This window comes from Lathyrus oleraceus, chromosome 7, assembly GCF_024323335.1.
Source record: "Lathyrus oleraceus cultivar Zhongwan6 chromosome 7, CAAS_Psat_ZW6_1.0, whole genome shotgun sequence".
Classification (NCBI taxonomy): Eukaryota; Viridiplantae; Streptophyta; class Magnoliopsida; order Fabales; family Fabaceae; genus Lathyrus; species Lathyrus oleraceus.
Genome location: NC_066585.1, coordinates 432755196 through 432777102, shown reverse-complemented (window position 1 = coordinate 432777102; position 21907 = coordinate 432755196). Strand labels below are relative to the sequence as shown.

General features: G+C 36.9%; 1 non-coding gene across 1 annotated transcript; it reads left to right on the top strand.

Annotated features, from left to right (window-relative positions):
* Positions 1-9188: 9188 nt before the first annotated feature.
* LOC127109254 (small nucleolar RNA R71) lies at positions 9189-9295 on the top strand. The gene has a single exon (XR_007796584.1). It is a non-coding gene; the product is annotated as a small nucleolar RNA R71 (small nucleolar RNA).
* The last annotated feature ends 12612 nt before the right edge of the window (positions 9296-21907 follow it).

Sequence of the window (21907 nt, the reverse complement as noted above, 5' to 3'; positions counted from 1 at the left end):
TTTTTCTAAGCATGGGGCTCTGGTACATAAGTTGGTGTAACCCTTTTTTTAAACCCAATTTGCAGTTGTGGGGGATTGGATCGTAATCCACCCTACAAAGTTCAGCACCAGATACCTCTTAACCAACCAACAAATAGGCTTATATATATATATATATATATATATATATATATATATATATATATATATATATATATATATATATATCTTTTTTTTTCTTCTGCATGTTTCGCATATGTCTTTATTTTGCTGGGTTAAATGACCGTGTGAGAGTCACCTAGCCCGGATTTTCATATTACTTGAGAACAAAGCAGGAATTTTTATGATCATTCACTTATTTTCATCGGTCCCCTACGTAGAGCATGCTTAAGTCGGAGCTGAATGCAAGGATAAACTACTTAAGGACTTATTTGGAACAAAAATTAGGGCCACATCATATGAGGTATCGGGATCGACTCTTATAATCATGAAGCCAACGGTGTTAAGACAATACCGATTTTTTAGAAAACGTTTTCCCAAGTCTTTTACATCTCGTCATAAACCTGTCTTATAGCCTGAATGTTCAAGATGTACTGTTTTCTTTGCTCAAATTTTTTTGGTAAGGTTAAAGAAATGGGAGAAATACGGATACACTACACAGATGACTCGTCAGACACATGTTATTTTATTGAAAGGAAAAACAAACAACTAAAACACATAAAACATACTAAAAATAAAGGAAAACGATAAAAAGCGATAAAAGTAGAGGAAAACGATAAAAAGCGATAAAAATCTCCTCCCACACTTAAACCGGACATTGTCCTCAATGTTTCGATATGAGATAGGGTAGGAGTAACCTGGAAGAGAGAGAGAGAGAGAGAGAGAGAGAGAGAGAGAGAGAGAGAGGACTATGGGTGATTGTCGGTACCGTCACCGTCACCGCCCTGGTCAGGATGCCTGGTTCGACAACGTATGCTACGAGTACTAAGTCCTTCCTACAGCTGCTGAGAGCGACCTAAGAGAGATCCTTGGGTGGCCTCGATAAGAGCGAAGTGACGCTCGTTAGCCTGTCGTTGGCGATGCTGCTCATTAGTGATCGCAAGTAAGGACTCAGTGATAGTCCGATGTGCTTGCTCACTACGCTGCTGGGAAGCTACCATAAAACTCATATTATCTATCAGTTGTTGGTTTATGGTATTCAGAAGGGTGTCACGCCTTTCCTCACGAGCCAGGTGCTCGCGCCACATTTCCTCGGTGATGTAAAAACCAGGAGTGGTACCTGCAAAATGGTCAGAGGAAGAAGATGCGGTGTGTACAGGGGATTCCGTAGGAATATCATGAGCAGGTGAGTGGTCACGCCGGTCATACTCATCATCGGTCCCTTGCTCATCGTCCATAGGAACGTTAGGTGGCAAAGGACCGATAAAGGGTGGAGCAGCAAGATCATACGTCCAGTTCCTTGCACGTCGCACATCTGTACGCTGAGAGCAAGGTAAAACAATATTGGGTATAGCTACACCATGTATCATGAGTTGAAAACCACTTGCTCGCCGCACCTCGCATAATTTCATATCTTTCAAAAACTTTAAGTTAATGGTGTAGTGAGGGAGTGGTTCCAAGGTGGCTAACTCAGCGTTGAGATTTAATGCTATAGCAACGGAAGTAATCAAATCACCGAAAGAGATGGTTCCTCCCTTTTTAAGAATGGCAGACATATGGGCCAACATAAAAGGAACAGGATTGATCCTGCAATTAGTGAGGCAACCCTGTAAAAATAGCAACTCACGAGCATTTACTTTGTTAGAATTCTCCCGGCCAAATATAGTACATGCCAAAAGGTATCGAAAAATACGTATGGTCGGGTTATGGATATTGGAAGCCAAAATTCCTTCAAAGGAAGTGACAGTCATATTTGATAATCTATTCCAAAAAGTAAATGCCTCGAGTGCCCATTCAGCATCCAAGGGCGTCTCACAGATGGCACCCTTACTGTAAGGCATTCCTAGCAAACCCGCTAAGGCATCGATAGTGTACTCGTATTCCACATTAAACATTCTAAAACAAACAGTACCTATCGTGCTAGCAGTACCAGGGTAAGCAGTGTAAATTAGGGAACTCAAAAATTCCCTAGTCAACCTATCATAGGTGGGTGCTTTACTAGCAAAAATATCGTGTAATCCTAAAGTATCAAGCATATGGAAAACACTATGGTATGTTCCTAAAGTGTACAAACAATCTTCGTCCACATACCTGGTAGCGAGGATCTCCCGAGATTGCAATTTTTGCAAAATCTTGTTTTGTCGCTCTCCGGGTTTTCCTCCGTGAAGAATGATGTTATTGAACTCCATTCCGGGCATTAATGCTGATTATAGAGAAAAATGGGTATTTATAGAAAGGAAATAAAAAGTGGAGTTTAAGTGGGTTTTTGGTGGAGTGATGGTTGAGTGAAGTTTGGAAATGGTAATGGTTTGGAGTTACAATGAGAAAGTTGGGATTTTTAGTGAACTTTGGTGGAGTTGGGAGGAGGAGAAAATGGGTTTGGCGAGGTTGAAGAAGGTGAAAATGGTGAAAATAGGGATTCTGTTCGTTAAAGTTCCAGACATCATGGCGCCCGCCATGTCTTCGGATTTGGTTGGGCCGGATTTGGTCATTGCTACTTGGGTCTCAATCTTTTTGTCTTCATTTTTGTAAGGGGGGTGCACATAGGTTTCTATGAATGCTGTTTTTTTATTTAAGCTTGACAAAACAAAATAAAATAAAACGAAATAAAATAAAACAAAATAAAATAGTAAAGTGAAACAAAATAAAATAAAATGGACATAAAAAACAAAATAATAATAATAATGCATATATATATATATATATATATGTGTGTGTGTGTGTGTGTGTGTGTGTGTGTGTGTGTGTGTGTGTGTGTGTGTGAAGAGTTAATAATAAGTCACAGGTCCAGAGATTTTCTCGGTTCGTGATGGCATCAATGCTCAGGGTATAGTGGAGTCTACTCGACTTCGTACCCTCAAAGCTCTGCGATCTGGCGTCGGAGACCGGCGATCTCATCATTCAGTATATCAGTTTCAGTGTCATGTGAGGCGACTGATACTTCGACCTACAAAGCAACGTCAGCAAGCTCCTGGCGAAGCTGGGCTATCTCCATACGAAGCTTAACCATTTCAGACTGCATGCTCGGACTCTGGAGATTTGGATTGTTGGTGAGGACTTTGATTCTGATAGGTGCGATTTTCGGCTCATCTATTGTCTCTCCCTGCCCTTCTATGGCGTAGGCCCAGTTGGCTTGATCAATAACACAAGTTACCTGAGGGTCCGACAAAGTAAACTAGTGAATAGTCTCACCCTCGATCAAGAGCCTGTATTGATCCGGTTGGAAGGAAGATCTCCTCATGAGGCCACGATCCAGACAGAAGTCAATATCCATCAAGGTGTAGCTGCAGTAAGACGTCAAGTGAAATAGTCTTCTATCAAGTCCCATGGCGGAAGCTATATGAGTCACCGTGCTTCCAACTTGTATAGGGCTCATAGCGGATCGAGCATTAAGATAGAGAATCTCGATCAGGAAAGCTCCGCAATCTACTGGGCGTGACTGAGTGGTGCAGTACATGAAGAAGATCTCTTCAGCACTCACATGCATATCAGGGTCACTCTTCCCCAGGAAGGTGTGGGCAATGATCATCTGAAAGTATCTGAAAGCAGGGATGTGAATCTTGTTGGAGATTTGGGTGGAAGGGTTAGGGCTACCTCCACACGTAATGTCACTCCAAAACTTCTCAACGTCTCGACTCAGGAAATAGCTCATGGGGAGCTCAGATGAAGCATCATAAGCAGTCTGAAATCCAAGTAAGTCACTGAAACGCTTGTGGTTGAAGGTGTATTCTTCCCCAAACAACCTGAAATTAATGTAGCCACCACCATTAGCGTGACCAACATAGGGCTCGTAGGTCAGCGAGCTTAAGAACTCCAAAGTGAGGTTCCTGTAAGTCACATGCATCGCTTCAGTATATTCATCCCATTGCAACTGATTGCACAAATGCATAACACTAAGCTCAATGCCTAATTCTTCCACGCAGCTCGAATCAGGATATCTGGTCGGCAGCATTGGACGCTGGGAAAGCATGGCGTAGCGTTGCTCTTGAACTGGGTCACGAAAGATTACTGCCATAGTGTCGCAATTTTCCATCTTGAAAAGTTAGGTTAAAAACAGAGGACACCTGAAATCCCAAATATTATAACTGTTAGTTAACACACACACACACACATATATATATATATATATATATATATATATATATATATATATTATATATATATATATAACAACTAAAAATATAAATTGAAATAGTAAAAGTAAAGGAAAAGAAATCATGGGTTGCCTCTCATGCAGCGCTTGTTTAACGTCGTTAGCTTGACGATTCGAACTTTATAAATTAGAGGTAGGAACTGGAGGGTCGATTAGAGTTTGGTCATGGAATTCTGTGGGGATGTCACCTCCTTGGTATTGCTTCAGTATTTGTCCATTTACCACAAATGGATTATAGGAATTGTTTCGGATTTCAACTGCTTTCGATTTTAGGATTTTGGAAACCTCAAAGGGGCCTGTCCATCTCAAACGCAACTTACCTGGAAAAAGTCGTAATCTCGAATTGAAGAGGAGAACAGAGTCGCCTATATTAAATTCCTTTTTCACAATCCTTTTTTCATGCCAAGCTTTGGTTCTTTCTTTGTATATAACGGCGTTCTCGTAAGCGTTCTTACGGAGTTCCTCCAATTTGTGGATATCAAGGATTCGCTTCTTGCCAGATGCTAGGTAATTCAAATTCAGGGTCTTGATGGCCCAATATGCCTTGTGCTTGAGTTCAAAAGGTAAGTGGCATGACTTCCCGTAGACCAACTGGTATGGTATAGTTCCAATAGGGGTTTTGTAAGCAGTTTTGTAAGCCCACAATGCTTCTGTTAGCTTTTCAGACCAATCGTTTCTAGATATTAATACAGTTTTCTCCAAGATCTGCTTAATCTCTCTGTTAGATACTTCCACTTGACCATTAGTCTGGGGATGATATGGTGTTGTTACTCTGTGTTTTACTCTATATTTTCTCAAGAGTTTATTAAATATCCTGGACATAAAATGTGATCCACCATCACTTATGACAAGTCGTGGTACTCCAAATCTAGGAAAAATATTATTCTTGAAAATCTTGATGACTACTCTTGTGTCGTTGGTGGGTGCGGCCGTAGCTTCTATCCATTTGTACACATAGTCAACGACTACCAAAATGTACTTGTTTCCCAACGAAGATGGAAAAGGTCCCATGAAATCAATACCCCAAACGTCAAATAGTTCTACTTCTTGGATGTTCTTCAAAGGCATTTCGTCACGTCTTGAGATGTTCCCAGCGTGCTGGCACCGGTCAAATTGGACAATATAAGTATGGACATCATGCCATAATGTTAGCCAATAAAGACCAGCTTGAAGGATCTTAGCGTATGTCTTGGATGCACTTGAATGTCCACCATAGGGTGAAGAGTGACAATGCTCTATGATATTTCTGACTTCTTCTTCCAGGACGCAACGCCGAAAGATGTTATTTGTTCCTCTTTTGAAAAGGAGTGGTTCGTCCCAATAGAAGTGTCTTATATATTTAAAGAATTTCTTCTTCTGCTGATAGTTGAGGTCAGGTGGTATGATATCAGCGGCTAGATAGTTCACAAAATCAGCGTACCATGGTACTCTGCTAATTTCTGAAACTGTCCCAAGGTTGTCTCTATCAGGTTCAAGGGGAACGGTATCTAACTTAGCTATCAATCTGTCATAGGTGAAGTCATCATTTATAGGTAAATGGTTTGGCTTCAAATGCTCTAATTTGGAAAGATGGTCAGCAACTACGTTTTATGTTCCTTTTTTGTCTCTAATATCTAAGTCGAATTCTTGTAGCAAAAGGATCTACCTGAGTAATCTAGGTTTTGCATCCTTTTTTCTTAGAAGGTAACGGATAGCTGCATGGTCTGTATAGACTATAATCTTAGATCCTACAAGATAAGACCTAAATTATTGATTGCGAAAACTACAGCTAGGAGTTCCTTCTCTGTCGTTGTATAATTTAATTGAGTGGCATCTAGGGTTCTACTAGCATAATATGTTACGTGTAGTTTCTTATCTCTTCTTTGCCCTAAAACAGCTCCTATAGCGAAATCGCTAGCATCACACATTATTTCGAAGGGTTTAGTCCAATCCGGAGGTTGTAGAATGGGTGCTGAAATTAGCGCTTGTTTTAACTGATTAAAGGCTTTGATGCATTTTTCATCGAAAATGAATTCAATGTCTTTCATCAGAAGGCGGGTCAGGGGTTTTGTTATTTTAGAGAAATCTTTGATGAAGCGTCGGTAGAAACCGGCGTGTCCAAGGAAACTACAGACTTCTCTAACTGCCTTAGGAGGGTTAAGGTTTTCTATAACTTTTATCTTTGCTTTATCGACCTCAATTCCTCTTTCAGATATTATATGCCCTAACACTATGCCTTCTTTGACCATAAAGTGACACTTCTCCCAGTTTAACACAAGGTTAACTTCTACGCATCTCTCTAGGATTTTCTCAAGGTTAATGAGGCAGTCTTCAAAGTCTAACCCGCACACTGAGAAATCGTCCATAAATACTTCCATAATTCCGTCGAGATAATCTGCAAAGATTGACATCATACAACATTGGAAAGTAGTTGGCGCATTACAGAGTCCAAACGGCATTCGTCTGTAAGCAAACGTTCCGTAAGGACAGGTAAAGGTTGTTTCCTCTTGATCCTTGAGGTGTATGGGTATTTGGAAAAATCCAGAATATCCATCAAGATAACAAAAGTAAGAGTGTCTGGCAAGACGCTCAAGCATTTGATCTATGAATGGAAGGGGGAAATGGTCTTTCCTAGTTGCCTTATTGAGCTTCCTATAATCTATGCACATACATTATCCGCCTTCTATACGTTTAGCTACATGCTCGCCCTTCTTGTTCTGCACGACTGTGATGCCTCCCTTCTTGGGTACCACATGTACAGGACTTACCCATTTATTATCAGAGATCTGATAGATTATACCAGCCTCTAAAAATTTAAGGACTTCCTTCTTCACCACCTCACTCATTACAGGGTTAATTCGTCTCTGATGTTCTCTGGAAGGTTTTGAATCCTCCTCTAGCGAGATCCTATGCATACACACGGATGGGCTTATACCTTTTAAATCAGAGATGTTGTACCCTAAGGCAGAGGGGTATCTTCTTAACACATTCAAGAGTCGATTCATCTCATCTTGGTTTAAGGTGGCACTAACTATTACTGGGCGGTTCATTTCTTCATCCAAAAACTCATATCTTAGGTTCTTGGGTAGTTCCTTAAGTTCTTGAGCTGGTTTTTGAGAATTTGGTGAAAGGTCTGGAGTAAGATCCAGACATTCGTTAGTGTAAGGTTTCGTTTCCTTTAACTCATCATCCTTTTCATTCGGGTTTCAAAATGGTTCGATCACGAGTTCTTCTCGATCAAATTCCCTTATGCACTCATCTATGATATCGATCGCATAACATGCGTCTCCTAGAATTGGTGCCATCAGGAATTTTGAAAGAATGAACTCGATCTTTTCATCCCCTACTTCGAAGGTTAATTTCCCTCTTTTAACATCTATTATAGCTCCGGTTGTTGATAAGAATGGTCTACCTAAAAGGATAGGGATATCTTCGTCTTCTTTGATATCCATGACCACAAAGTCTGTTAGGATATAAAGTTGACCGATCCTAACTAGGATGTCTTCTAAAATGCCTACATGATACTTAATAGACCTATCGGCTAATTGGAGGGACATCTTAGTTGGTTGTAATTCTCCTAAGTTTAACCTTTTACAAACAGCTAAGGTCATTAAACTCACACTAGCGCCTAAGTCTAGGAAAGCTTTGTCGATCACATGACTCCCTAAAATGAAAGGTATAGAAAAATTACCAGGGTCTTTCTCCTTCTTAGCAAGTTTATCCTCAGAAATAAAATTGCATTCCAAGGGTTTGGGATCGTCAAGCCTACGCTTATTGGTTAAGATGTCTTTGAGAAATTTGGCGTAAGACAGAATTTAGGTGATAGCTTCAATGAAAGGAATCTCTACATGAAGCTTCTCTATTACTTTTATAAATTTTTAGTATTGGTTATTGACTTTGGTTTGTTTAAGTCTTTGCGGATATGGGATTGGTGGTTTGTACGGGGTGGTGGTTTGTAAGTTTTATCCTTGGCTTCTCCTTCTTGGTCGGTTTGTTTTTCGGGTTCTACCGGTTCCTCTTCTTGGTTGGTAGGTATATTTTATTTAGAAGTTTTGGACTCGCTTATTGCTGGGTTATGAGGCTCTTCGTAAGCGGTCCCACTTCGTAACGAGATAGCGTTAGCTTGCCCTCGAGGGTTTGGTTGAGGTTGTCCAGGGAATTGGCCTCCAAGTGTAGTCTGTGGGGCTTGATTTTGTGCTACTTGTGAGATCTGGGTTTCAAGCATCTTGTTGTGAGTGATTATCTGATCAACCTTGGTTCCTAATTGCGTTATCAGTTCGTTTACGTGAATGTTTTGGTTTAGGAATTCTTTATTTTGATGAGTCTGGCCCGATATAAAGCTCTCCATGATCTACTCAAGGTTAGACTTCTGGGCACAACTTGCATAGGTTGATTTGGTTTTTGGGCTTGATAACCTTGCGATCTTTGAGGTACATAAATTTGGATAGGGTTATGGTTTTTATAGGAGAAATTTGGATGATTCTTCCATCCAGGGTTGTAGGTGTTTGAAAATGGGTTACCTTGGGCGTAATTGACTTGGTCGGTGTTCAGGTTGTTCAAAAGGTTACACTCCGATGATTCGTGTCCTTTAGATCCACATAGTTCGTACTCTGTGTGGACTACCGCTGCTATGTTAGTGTTTGTAGACGTATGTTCGACCCTAAGGGCTAAAGCGTCCATTTTTGCCTGCATCATGTCTAGAGAGCTTATCTCATGTATTCCACCATGGGTCTCCTTTTTCTCTATTGATGCTCGTTCAGTTCCCCATTGGTAATGATTTTGGGTCATATCCTCAACTAGGTCACAAGCTTCAGGATATGGTTTGTTCATCAGCGCGCCACCTGCGACAGCGTCGATGCTCATCTTGGTGTTATAATGGAGTCCATTGTAGAAGGTATGAACGATCTGCCATTGTTCTAGGCCATGGTGTGGGAAGAGTCTTAATAGCTCTTTATATCTCTCCCAAGCTTCAAAAAGAGATTCTCCTTGGTTTTGAGTAAATCTAGTTATTTGGTTTCGAAGAAAATAAGTCTTACTAGGGGGAAAATATCTAGCTAGGAATACTCTCCTAAGGTCTTCCCAAGTAGTTATTGAGTTAGCTGGAAGTGAATCTAACCATGAACGTGCTCTATCCCTTAGGGAGAAAGGAAATAATCTCAAGCGGATCGCATCAGGTGAAGCACCGTTGGATTTAAAGGTGTCGGCTAGTTGGATAAAAACTTTTAAATGTTGATTCGGGTTCTCAGTAGCGAGACCCGCGTATTGGTCCTATTGCACTAATTGCAACAAAGATGGTTTTAGTTTGAAATTGTTAGCAGGTATAAGCGGGTTTACTATACTCGAACTAGGTTCCTCGTCAGAGGGTTGGGAAAATTCCTTAAGAGGTCTCCGGTCGCGATTCTCGGCCATAGCTTTCTTAATTCGGATGAGTAAGAGGCGTGTACGAATGTAACATTTGGGTTCCGCTAAGGGATCTACTAAATTTCCGGTACTACAGGTTCTTCGCATTTACCGTCTAATAATGCCTTAATTTAGACGGTGTATCAACAGGGTACGAAATTTGACGAAGTTGGTCCCCAGCAACGGCGCCAAAAACTTGATCGGTGAATTCGCAAGTGCATGAATCGCGTCAGAGTAATATAAAAGAATATCGATCCCACAGAGACCAAATCGTCAATCTATCAATTACTATCGTTACGATGTTTATCTAAGGCGGTATAAAAGAGATATTGATGTTGCAAAATAACAGTAAATAATAAATGCAGTGCAGATAAAGACAGGTTTGAATGTATTTCACGTCAGTTAAGTGATGTTTCGATTGTTTAAATAGAACTACTTATAAAGACAGGTCATTGATGATCCTAATGATGCATGGACTTCTTTACTTCCTCAGTCTTCTAGGTTCTGGAAGAGGAAGTACGATCGACTCGCCAAGGAGAAGGCAGATATGGAGGCAGCCTATGAGGAGGAGGTGAAGAGGCTTCGTGCATCTTATCTTCATGTGTCCCGAGCTTTAGATGATTGTTTTTAGGGATCCATAGGATGATCATTTTCCTTTTCCCTTGTATTTAGTTACCAATGATGTACTTCTTTGGTGTAAAAATATATTTTCCAGATATTATTGATAAGATGATTCCATATGAGATAAAAGTATAATATTTCCCAAAATTTGCAAGTAGAACCGCTAGAGTACCTTTGAAATTAAAAAAAAACAAATCATGTGCAGAAGCATTGCATGCATCATGTGCATAAGCAGGTTTTTCTCCAGGCTTCTTGTCCTATGTGCATAAGCAGGAACTGTCGCTTTCGCGTATTCAGAACCGAGTTTACCCTTAAATTAAGGCCTTTTATTATCACTTATAAAAGGTGCGCAGAACGCTAAAGTAGTAAACTTATTTTTAATAAATAAGACCCGTAAACTTTGTTGAAAAGAGATTTTGATTTGGAAAGTTTTACCCAAGGAGTTTCATGATTTTAAATCTATCAACGTGTCCGAAAACAGTTTCAAAAATCGTTTTTCCTTAAAGTGATAAAAATTCCTAGTTAACTAAGCCAGGGTGCTTTCGCACTCCTTGAATACTTAAAACTAACCAAGTTTGTTTCAGAAAACTCAAGTTAAAAATAAAAATAGCCTTTAAAGTATTTCTACTAATTCAATATGTGAACATCTCTTTAACCGCGATCCTTACATTCTAACCTTTAAAAGATTTAGCCAGACATGGTAATACCAACAAACACAACGATATTGATCATGATGAAAAGTTGTTTTAGAATGTAAGGCGTAAAGAACGAGTAAAGCGTGTAAAATAAATAAAATAAAGCGTGGGCAGAAATTAAATAAAGTAAAGTGTAGACAGAAATTAAATAATGTAAAGCGTAGACAGAAATTAAATAAAGTAAAGCGTAGACAGAAATTAAATAAAAAAAAGCGAGACAGAAATTAAATAAAGTAAGGCGAGACGGAAAATAAATAAAATAAAGCGAGACAAGTAAATAAATAAAATAAAGCGATAAATAAGAACCTGCTCCAAACGAAGGGCTTTAAATCTGGTATAAGAAAAATAAACCTCCGACTTCTGAAGATAAAGACGACAGCAACTCGAAGTAACCCAACTCAATCTCACTAAGGTGCGATAACCCCCCCCCCCCCCCCCCCCCCCGATGTGACGGATTACCGCTTTTACAAATGATAAATATAGGCTTAGTGTTGTAAACTAAGTTGGATGATTTGAAAATGAAATGGAACAAACTATTTATAGAGGATTTCAGCAGCTTGCAAAGACCATGGTGCCCTTCAACTTCTCCTTAGTGGGAACGTGGAATACAAAGGTGGCGCTCGCCATCCCTTCATGGCTCCCGCCATGTGTGAAAATGGGAAAAATCATGGGAACATGGCGGTTACCTCCTGGTTGAGGGCTGATGACTCATGGCTTCTCCTATAGCAGCCGCCATGTGCAATGCCATGTGTACAATATTCGCCGAAAAACCCTAATTTTAGGTCTTTTGCTTCGTTTCTTCTAAAAGGGTCCGAAAGAGCTAAATATCTGAAAACAACATAAAAGAGAGCATAATACAAACAAAATGATAATAAAGTCCTAATAAATATGTGAAATCCGAGTCAAAAATACGGTGTAATTCAATGTGTTCATATTACACATGAAAAGAATCTTCCTACCTCAATGGAATGGTTTAGCAAAGAGGATGAATTAAACATTAAAGGAGAGAGTGAGGTGTATGCTCTCTAAAGCTAGGTTGCCCAATCATTATTGGGGTGGGGCACTTTACATGGTAGTGCATGTTCTTAATCTCACTCCTAATGTTGCTTTAAATAGTGAAGTTACAGACAAAATTTGGTTTGGAAATAGAGTTAGGTATGATCATTTGAAAGTCTTTGATTGAAAGGATTTTGTGCATGTTCCAAAAGATGAAAGATCCAAGTTGGATGAAAAGTCAAAACAATGTATCTTCATCGACTATGGGCAAGATAAGTTTAGTTACAAGTTATATGATCCTATAGGGAAAAGGCTTATCATAAGTTACGATGTGGTGTTCATGGAAGACCAAACTATTGAAGACACTGATAAGGTGGAGAAGACTACACCCAATAGAAATATCATTTTTTTAGTACTGATCCAGTTTGGTTACCTGTTCATACTATTGGTGGTGATGATCAGAATGGTGAGCCATATGATTATGTTGATGATTAACAACATGGAGATCAGGTAAATATTACAACAGATGATGCTAAAATGGATAATGATATGTTACACGATGAGAATCTTGGTGAAGCTCCATAATCATCTCAGCTTCAACTTAGGATGTCTAGAAGGTATGATTCTGATGAGTATGTGACCTTAACTGATGAGGGTGAACCCAAGTCTTTTCAAAAGGCTATAGAAAGTGATGAAAATCAAAAGTGGTTGGATGCATGCATGATTTAGTGAAGTTGCCTGAAGGCAAAATGGCATTGGAAAACAGGTGGATTATATAGTGTTAAACATGAGAGAAACTCTTAGTCTCTAAAGTATAAAGCCAAATTAGTGGTGAATGGTTTTTCTTCAAAAAGTGGTGTTTACTTTAATGATATTTTCTCAGTTGTTATAAATATTTCATCAATCAGAATCGTGTTGAGTTTACTTGTTACTCTTGATTTAGAGGTTGAGCAAATGGATGTGAAAACAACTTTCCTTCGTGGTGATTTATAGGAAGAGATCTACATGAAACAACCTGATGGTTTTCAAGTTAAAGGCAAATAAGATCAAGTGTTGAGATTGAGAAATAGTCTATATGGGTTGAAGCAAGATCCAAGGCAATGGTGCAAGAAGTTTGATTTTGGTATGTCTGATCAAGGATACCAAAAGACTACTTCAGATCATTACTTCATTATTAAAAAAGTTTCTAATGATGATGTCATTATCCTATTGTTATATGTAGATGATATGCTCATTGTACTCAAAAGTATTTCTAACATTGATAGGTTAAAGAAGTCGTTGGGCGAGTCATTTGCCATGAAATACATGGGAGTAACTAAACATATCCTTGACATTAGAATTACGCATAACAGAAAAGACAATATACTTTGGATGTCAGAAGAACATTATATCGAAAGAGTGCTACAAAGATTCAAAATGGAAATTTCTAAGGCAGTAAGCATTCCTCTTGCTACTCATTTAAAGTTGAGTTCTAATCAAAGTCCTTCAAGTGAAGATGGAATGTTTGATATGAAATGTGTTCCTTATACGTCTATTGTGGATAGTTTGATGTATGCAATGGTATGAACAAAACCAGATATAACACATGTTGTTAGTATAGCCAATATATTTTTTCCAAATCCAGATAGAGATCATTAGAATGTTGTAAAATGGGTTTTAAGTTACCTTCACAATACTACTTGTATGATACTTTGGTTTGGAGGAGATAAGCCTACTTTAGAGGGGTAGTCTAACTCAGATATGGATGGAGTCATTGATTATAGGAAGTCGACTTTGGGATCCATGACTAAATTTTCAAGGGGAGTTGTGGCTTGATAGTCCCGATTGCCAAAGTGTGTAGCATTGTCTACTACATAGGCAAAGTTTATTGCCATTACTGAAGAATGCAAAGAGTTGCTATGGTTAAAGAAGTTTTTGCAGGAGCTTGGATTTGTTAAATACAAATTTGTGTATTTGTTGATAGCCAAAGCGCTATTCATCTTGGTAAGAATTTGAATTTTCATAATACGTCCAAACACATTTATGTGAGATATCATTTGATATATGATGTTTTCGATGCTAAGTTATTGGAGTTATCTAACCTTCATACAAATGATAATGGTTATCATATGATGACTAAATAATTAACAAGAGGAAAGTTTGAAGTTTACTGTAATGTCGTCGGTTTGTAGATTTACTTCACATAGTTGTGAGGGGGAGATTTGTTGGGTTTGGCCTCCCTTCTATTGCAGAGAAAGAGCCACATATGCTAGCCCATTTGTGTCTCACTTTTTTGAATGGAGAGAGTCTATATATGGTTGAGAGAGAAAAGAAGGCACACAAATAATATTTTAAAAGAGAGAAAATAGGAGAGAAACCTATTCCCGTTTTTTCTGCAACCAATCTCACTAAACCGGAGATTCTTAATTCTTTAATTGTTGGATTAAGCTCAATTTTGAAGGGCAGGTTTGCAACACTTGTGTCTACCTTCTTACCTTTTGGATCTTCAAAACGAAGTCGGGGATGAGAGATTATTCTTTTGCACTGAAGTTGCATATTTGAGTTTTTTAGCTTCTTGTTTCTTATTTGTAAGGTAGTTTACTTTGTAACTTTGCGGTTGTTAGCATTAGTTTATGAATCACTTTAATAGTGTCTTGTACCCTTATTTGATTATAGTGGGGATATTTCTTTGGTATGGGCAACCTGAGGTTTTTTACTCTCACATGATGGCTTTCCACATTAAAATACAAGTGTTCTCTTATGCCTTTATTTGTTCGAGTTATTGTCATATGTTTTATATCTGATGTGTATTGGTCTATTATTGTTTGTTAATTTCCCATCAGGGAGTTGTTGAATCTAATGAAGTTTCTAGTATCCTAAACTGTGTGTACGATGTGAGTGATGCAAAAAATCATAAAATCCCTAATTTTAGGGCTTCATCCCAAATTTCAAGCTTGAATTACACCCTGGGGGTGAATTTGGCGTGTCGTTCCAAGTCAGATGTTGCCGACCAAGTGACTCCAAACACAATAAGAGGTGAATTATGATATTAGGATTTCCAAAAAATAGATTTATAAACACTTCGATTTTAAAAACGTTTATATTAGAAGATAGTTAGAAGAAAGTAAATAAGGAGCAATGAAATAATATAAAAGAGACGAAATAGAGAAGCGAAGAAATAAAATAAATGACTGAAATTAAAAAGAGACAAGGGATTGAAAGATCACACCAAAGAGTTATCCTAGTTTGACCTAAACCCGTTGACTTACTCAGTCCTAAGAGTTTCCCTTTGAGATTTCTACTAAAACGATCTTGAGTTTTTTACAAGATCAATCCAAACAACCTTTCACAACAACTTGAGCTTTTGCACGAGATCTACCCATATACCTTACAACAACAACAAGAGTTTTTACACAAGTTCACCTCGATAACCTTCACCAATTTATTTTCAAGTTTAGGTTGAAAATTTCAAATCTTATTACGAATAAATCACAAGAGAACTAAGCACTTGAGTAAATACTTTTGGCACAACACCAATACAACACGACTCTCAGATGAAACTAAGGAAAATCAAGTGAAAAATAAATTCAAAGAAAAATGTGAGCAAGAATGCTATAAGAATATTTCTATTAAAAAAACTAGTTTTATTTGAAATGAGGAGAAACCTCCTTTATATAGGAAAAAATTTGGCTAAAAAAGGAACAACCACAAGCCATTTTAATTAGATAATCAATTTAAAGCTATGTATTAATTGATTAACCAAGCTAATTCATGGAGTATTGATTTTCTATGTCACTTAATCAATTATCATCCCCCTTATTGATTAAGAGGTGTTACGCCTTAATTTAATTGACTAGAAGGACATCTTAATCATTAACCAATGTATTTTTACCTTTCTAATTGATGTAGAAAACTTATAATCAATTTAGGGCTTGCTCAAATTTGTTTTAAGAAGTTTTATCAAAAGATAAGAGGTTTGGAAACACTTTTTGTGTGTGTTTGTGTGTTGACTTAGTATCTCAAGACTTACTCTTGTTTCTTTTATAATAAACTAATAAAAACTAGGAAAAACTCTAGACTCAAGACCAAATGATCTTTCACACTTTCATATCTTTGATATCACTACTCTGATATTCTTTTCTTAATTTAACATTGTCTATAACTTTCAATTGGAACTTGATACACTTTACTAATGTGGCTTGTGATATCTCTTTCTTGTTCATATGCCATCAGGAACCTTTGGAATAATTATTGTGATCAAAATCCTTTGACAGGTGTAATCAATACAACCATTTGATTGATGTCACCATCACCACCATTTGACAGATGTCATTATCAAAACCTTTTAACGATTTTTATTGTACATCGCATAAATCAAAATTTCCCCCTTTTTGATGATGACAACACATCTCTCAGGGAGGTGATAAATAGAAATATAGATAAAAAATTTAGAATGATTAACTACCCCTCATAGATAAAGAGTGTATACTCTACCCCGCCTAAGAGTACACTTCTCACTAATTGGCATCATAAAAAACGAGGAATAAACAAATAACACATAGATCAAGTATAGAAAAATGAGAAATGGAAGAAGAAAAAGGAGAACAAACATTTAGTTGTTTAATCAATATATGATTGATTTAAGATTCCTAACTCAGTTCTTGTAAAAAAGAAATATTCTTTATGAAGAAGTTTTGTAAAATTATCTTCGAGTTGATTAGATGAGGACACAAACTCAATCATGTAATCCATTTTTTATGACATGATCCCTAATAAAGTCATTTCTAATCTTAATGTGTTTAGTCTGAGAGTGAAATACCATATTTTTAATGAAATTTATTGAGCTAGTGTTGTCTTATTTTATTGCAACAATTCTGAGACTAACTTCATAATCACTTAAATGTTTTTTCATCTAGATAAATTATGCACAACAACTACCTTTAGCGGCATATTCTGCTTCAGTTGTGAATAATGCAACACTTTCTTGTTTCTTGCTATGCTAGGAGACAAGCAAATTTCCAAGTAAATGACATGTACCACATGTACTTTTGCGATCCAATTTACAATCGGAGTAATTGGAATCATAGTACCCAACTAAAGTACACTCCATCAATTTGGGGTACTATAAATCCATAAGTGGTGTGCTAGTGAGATATCTAATTATGTGTCTTACTACAAAGAAGTGTGATTCTTTGATGTTTCCTTGAAAATGAGAACATAGATAAATAGAAAACATAATATGAGGATGAGACGTGGTAAGATAAAGAAGGGAACCTATCATACCTCGATATTTTCTTTCTTTAACTTTTCCTTCTTCGTCCTTACCTAAACTATAAGAAGTACTCAATGGAGTTGAGATTGAATTTGCTTTGTCCATGCCGAATATTTTTAACATATCTTTACAATATTTATCTTGATTGATAAATGTGCCTTTCTTTGATTGATGAATTTGTAATCCAAGAAAGTACTGAAGCTCCGTCATCATAGACATTTCAAATTCATTATGCATCATATTAGAAAACTCCTTGCATAAGGACTTATTTGTAGCACCGAATATAATATCATCAACATATATTTGCACAAAATAAAATGTCATGTTTAGTTTTCTTAATAAAAAGAGTTGTATTAAAATTTCCTCTTTGATTTTTTTTTCAAGTGGAGTCTTCTCACACGTTCATGCTAAGCTCTAGGGGCTTGTTTCAGGATATAAAGAGCCTTTTTCAACTTGAAGACATGATTAGGAAAAAAGAATTTAGAAACCCAAGAGGTTGATCAACATAAACTTCCTTTTGTATGTAACCGTTTAATAATGAGCTCTTTACATCCATTTGGAAAGAGTTTAAAATTCAAAATGCATGAGAGATCTAAAAGCATCATTGTGGTTTCTAATCTAGCTACCAAGGCACATGTCTTATCAAAATCTATTTATTATTGTTGATTGTACCCTTTTGCCAAAAGTCTTGATTTCTTTATTAATACATTTCCATTTTCATCAAGCTTGTTATGAAAGATCCATTTGGTTTCAATCACTATCTTAGATGAAGGTTTGAGAATAAGTTCTGAAACATTATTTCTCTCAAAATGATTTAAATCATCTTGCATAGCATGAGACCAATGTTTGTCAATGAGAGCTTCATTGATGTCTTCTGGCTTGATTTTGGAAACAAATTCCATAAAGTTACATACCAGATTAAGCGTGTGTCAGGTTGTGATCCCCTTAGAAATATCTTCAATGATGTTTTGAATTGGATGATCCTTTGTGGTCCTTTGTTCCTTGGGTAGATCTTGATGGACATTGCTTATTACTTTGTTTTGATTTATTTTGGTTTGATTTTAGTCTTGAACTTATTCTTTATTTTTATTTTGATCTTGAACTTTATCTTTATATTAACCTTCTAGGAGAATGTTCTCTAGCATACATGCATAATCATACATTTCTACATCGACTGACTTGGGGTTAGTTTAATCAAAGGTAACATGGATTGATTATTTAATAGATAATATTATTTTATTCAATATTCTAAAATCTTTACTAGAAGTGGAATATCATAATAATAAACCTTCATCAATGTTTACGTTGAATTTTCCAAGATTATCCTTCATGTTATTAAGAAAAAAGAATTTTTATCTGAACACATGGAGGTGAGAAATATTACGCTTAATTCCTTTTTATAATTAATAGTGCATCAAAATTTTAATTTATCTTATCAAGAAACGATTAATTACATAGAAAACTATCACATCTCGAAAAATATGACCTCGCGAGCACATCACACGCTCGCAGATGACTAAGAGAGTCACCATCATTATTTATTTATTCCTAAGGAAATGGGAAATAACGATAAAACCCTAAATAAAGAAAGGATAAAATGGTCATCGCAACTAAATATGGGTTCGGGAGTCGGTTATGCGAAGGGAATGTATTAGTACCACTCACATCCGTTTACTTAATGGGAACCTCCTATAGTTCTAAGGTTGATTGTTTTCTAATGGTATGTTTGTTTTATTTTATTTCACTTACGAAAATATATTTACAAGAAGAGAAATTAATTGGAAAAGAAAAGAGAAAAAAGTTTTTTAATTATTGAGCTCGCTAAGGTTCCAAAACCTCGTGCCTACGTATTCTCAAAGTGCAATGAGAAAGTCAAGGTTTCTTAGTTGCATTGGAAGAGATAATTAAATAAATATAATAATAATATTATAACTAAGGTAATTAAACCATCTAATAGATTATGTTAAAATCTAAAATAAAATACAATTAAATGACAAAAATTAATTTAAAATCTCTTGGGGGTTGGATGGTCAAAACAGGGGAGTGTTAATAGTAAGGTCCACAAGCCCAAAATAAAATAGAAAATAGAAAAGGGAACAAATAAATAAGTAAAGAAATAAAAAGAAAAATGTAAAAACAGAGGCTCGTGGATATGATTACCAAATGGAGTCAAGATTCACTCTCTGGCGTAGGATCAGTTGACCATCAGGGGCTCAAATGATCCAATGGGTGGGATGAAGAGTACATGGGAGCTATGATAGGCGCATGTGTATCACCCTGGTTAAAGTAATACAAATGACTGGTTATCATTGAGCCACATGCAGCTCACTATGAGACGCGCTAAGGGAGTATATATGGGACCTCCCTTCAAAATTCTCCTTATTTCTCATTTCCCTCTGTATCTCTAAACTCTTCTCTCCCTCTCTCCCCTCTTTAACTCTCTCATATCTCTCTAACCATCCTATTTCTAAACCACTCTGACCACCATGTGACAAGGTGGGCAAAATATCTGAGTGTATCGCACACTCGAAGATACAACAGAGTCGCCATTGGAATTTATTTATTCCCGAAGGAAAGTGAAAATATCGCTAAAACCCAAGGGGAAGAGAGAAATGGTAAGAAAGTCAGTTAGTTATACAATGGGAAGGTATTAGCATCTCTCACATCCGTTGTACTAAACGAGAACCATTTTGATTGTTCTTTGCGCGAATGAATGTTATTATCTAAAGGTTACTTGCGAATGATAAGAGGGGGAAAATAAGTTTTTAATTAGTATGCTCGCCAAGGATTCAAACCCTCGTTCCTACGTATTCTCATAGTGCAATGAGAAAAATCAGAGCTCTGTAATTCATGGTAGAAAATACAATTTTTTTTGTTGATTTTAGGGAACAGTTATAATCATATCCTAGAAGTGTATAGACGTTAGTTGATTTGATCCTCGTTCAGATGCTCTAAGTTTTTAGTCTGACTGCTAAGAAACGAATTATAACAGTTCTTTTAAGAAAAGAAAAGAAAAGAAAATTGTTTCGAAAAAAGGTTTGTGTGATAAAAGGTAAATAAAGGGTTGCTTGAATTGAATTAAAAAAAGAGTTGCTTGAATTAAAAAAAAAGACTTGTGAAATGAGGAAAATGTTGTTTGAATGTTATGAAAGTATAGTTTGAACCAAATATGGTGTTGTTTGGACCCATATAAAAAGTGTGTCTGAACCAAAGAGTGTGGAGTTAACCGGTAAATGGTGATTAGCCCATGCAGAGCTGTAGGATTTTACCTAGATATAGGAGATCAAGACCTACAAGAAAGGCATTTTCCTAAGCGCAAATCTTATAGGGCAGAAATGAAATGAGGTTGCCTAAGCACGGAACACTAAGTCAGTTAAAGGTTCCTTCATTCTACCATTCTACCATACTCATTACTATTGGAACAAGTTCTCACCCTTACCTAAATTCCTTGCAAAAATTCTAAATTGAAACCTTCACTCTCTTTTCTTGATCGTTATGCCTCTTGCCTCTTGACTCTTTGCTCCTTTTTCTCAAATATCACGTACTGTGAAAATTTACCTAAACCTAGGTTTCTCTTAACTTTTTATTTTTAGGGTAAACTTTTCCAAATCACCTATTTGGCCCAAACTTAATTATCTCATATTCGTTCCTCCCCACTAACTTTCTCAATTACTCACTGATAACGCGAAAATACATCATATATTTGCCTTGATTTACACTCAAAGATCATACCACTTTAGTTTATATTCCGATTATCCGCAAGTATTCGAGTTATTTTTGCAGATATTTCAATCTCCATGCGTAAATGAGCAAAGTGTAGAAAAGGAAGAAAAAGAAGAAGAAACAGATGAGAAAGCATCAGAAAAACAGAAAACAGAAGAACACATAAATTGTTGATGTGACGACCATCACAAGGTGTATGATGACCGGCACGCCCAGCCTGTGACGACTGCCACAGGCCCATGACGAGTGTCACACGGCCAGAATTAACGCCTTGAAGCAATCAACAGAAGCAACCAAAATGTGCCTAAATTCCAGGAACATAACCACTTTCCCGTGGATTTCTCACTCAACCGAGTCATGCCTTGTTTCTCTCAACTGCCATGACCTACCAAGAGATATAAAAAGGACAGAAGTTGGAAACGGGGGCACGTCTACTCTCCCTCTACAATTTATTTTCTACAGCATTTTAGCTTTTTAGTGTTATTTTCCTTCAGCAACATTTGTTTTCCCTTTCCGAAAGTCAGTTACCATTCTGTTTAGAATTTCCGTTTTCCCCTTCCCTTTCCGTTTTTCAGTTAGCCAAAGTAGTAGTTTCCTACACTGGGGAACTACTACACTTTATTTAATTTAGTAAGCAATTGTATCGAAGAAGCAGAATCCTACCGACCTGTGGAGGACTGCTCAAGTACTCCATGATTCGACGTACTCTGTTAATCCAATTTCCAGGTTTTTACTCAATTATTATTATTATTGCTCTGTTATTATAATTATGTTTGCTGCACTGTTAATCTGTTTATGCTCATCTGTGTTTGCGTTATTTAACATGTCCGGCTAAACTACCGGTATCGGTATGTAACAATTTAATTAGACGAGATTTAATAATAATCGGTGAAAACTTCTTATCTCAAACAATCTTTTCGACTGTGGTTTTTAATTTAAATTTAATTAACT